Source organism: Borostomias antarcticus (genome assembly GCF_949987555.1).
Source record: "Borostomias antarcticus genome assembly, contig: scaffold_131, whole genome shotgun sequence".
NCBI lineage: Eukaryota > Metazoa > Chordata > Actinopteri > Stomiiformes > Stomiidae > Borostomias > Borostomias antarcticus.
Window position 1 is genome coordinate 77,501 of NW_028176563.1, and position 2,500 is coordinate 80,000.

Consider the following 2,500-nt stretch of genomic DNA (forward strand, 5'->3'; position numbering starts at 1 on the left):
ACACAATACACCTGTGATCCAGGTACACAATACACCTGTGATACAGGTACACAATACACCTGTGATCCAGGTACACAATACACCTGTGATACAGGTACACAATACACCTGTGATCCAGGTACACAATACACCTGTGATACAGGTACACAATACACCTGTGATCCAGGTACACAATACACCTGTGATCCAGGTACACAATACACCTGTGATCCAGGTACACAATACACCTGTGATCCAGGTACACAATACACCTGTGATACAGGTACACAATACACCTGTGATCCAGGTACACAATACACCTGTGATACAGGTACACAATACACCTGTGATACAGGTACACAATACACCTGTGATACAGGTACACAATACACCTGTGATACAGGTACACAATACACCTGTGATACAGGTACACAATACACCTGTGATACAGGTACACAATACACCTGTGATACAGGTGTGTATCAAGCGTCTGCAAATGTGTCCAGCTGACCACTTGTGTTCGTATGTAGTAACCATAGTAACTCACTCACTCCTGCGTGCACGTCGGCGTCGCACAGCTGTTCCATGTAAACAAATCAATAATCAGTCTGTTCCAGGTAAACAAATCAATAATCAGTCTGTTCCAGGTAAACAAATCAATTAAGTCGGTTCCAGGTAAACAAATCAATAATCAGTCTGTTTGACTTCGAGCAGACTGAAAAGTGCACACGAAAGCAACCGAAGATGTTTGAAGAACTAATGAACCTAGTAGGACTATTCCAACTGTTTAATGAACATAGTAGGACTATTCCAACTGTTTAATGAACATATAGGACTATTCCAACTGTTTAATGAACATAGTAGGACTATTCCAACTGTTTAGTGAACATAGTAGGACTATTCCAACTGTTTAATGAACCTAGTAGGACTATTCCAACTGTTTAATGAACATAGTAGGACTATTCCAACTGTTTAATGAACATAGTAGGACTATTCCAACTGTTTAGTGAACATAGTAGGACTATTCCAACTGTTTAATGAACATAGTAGGACTATTCCAACTGTTTAGTGAACATAGTAGGACTATTCCAACTGTTTAATGAACATAGTAGGACTATTCCAACTGTTCAGATTGAGAGGACTATTCCAACTGTTCAGATTTATAGGACAAGTCATTTGATAGGACAAGTCATTTGATAGGACAAGTCATTTGCGACTTGAAAGAGAGCGCAGGATAAGAAGAAAAGGGATGACGTGTTTTCCTGTCCTGTCCTTGTGGGGACGCATCAGGACGTGTTGTGTTTAGACGGCTGAAGACAGACATGCGGTCAGATGCGTCCCAGACCACCTTGGAAAGGGCTTTGAGGACACGTTTAACTACACGTTTTGGAGCCGTGTACACGTGTATTAGTTTTGGAGCCGTGTACACGTGTATTAGTTTTGGAGCCGTGTACACGTGTATTAGTTTTGGAGGCCGTGTACACGTGTATTAGTTTTGGAGCCGTGTACACGTGTATTAGTTTTGGAGGCCGTGTACACGTGTATTAGTTTTGGAGCCGTGTACACGTGTATTAGTTTTGGAGCCGTGTACACGTGTATTAGTTTTGGAGGCCGTGTACACGTGTATTAGTTTTGGAGCCGTGTACACGTGTATTAGTTTTGGAGCCGTGTACACGTGTATTAGTTTTGGAGGCCGTGTACACGTGTATTAGTTTTGGAGCCGTGTACACGTGTATTAGTTTTGGAGCCGTGTACACGTGTATTAGTTTTGGAGCCGTGTACACGTGTATTAGTTTTGGAGGCCGTGTACACGTGTATTAGTTTTGGAGGCCGTGTACACGTGTATTAGTTTTGGAGGCCGTGTACACGTGTATTTAGCCTGTCCACGTTGGATCTGATCGTCCAAAACGCATTCTAGAACCAAACGGGGTCTCTGTGTGTTGGTCGTGTGGTTCGTGTAGCCTATCTGGTTCTATATGGTGGTGTGTGGTTCCCCCTGCAGGTTCTCTTCATGTGTTGGTCGTGTGGTTCGTGTAGCCTATCTGGTTCTATATGGTGGTGTGTGGTTCCCCCTGCAGGTTCTCTTCATGTGTTGGTCGTGTGGTTCGTGTAGCCTATCTGGTTCTATATGGTGGTGTGTGGTTCCCCCTGCAGGTTCTCTTCATGTGTTGGTCGTGTGGTTCGTGTAGCCTATCTGGTTCTATATGGTGGTGTGTGGTTCCCCCTGCAGGTTCTCTTCATGTGTTGGTCGTGTGGTTCGTGTAGCCTATCTGGTTCTATATGGTGGTGTGTGGTTCCCCCTGCAGGTTCTCTTCAGACTCGTGTGCTCCGGTTGGAGTTTATAAGGGTTCAACCTCTCACCTGCTGTGTTTGTGTTTGGTTTAGGTTGTTCTACAACCCAGCAGACATCAGTGATGTTTCCCTCCCTTTCCCTAACCCTTCCCTTCACCGCCAGTCTGAACTATTCATTCATAAATCAGCGGTTAGTTGTGCCTCTCCCCGCTGCACGGCTGGGCTGACC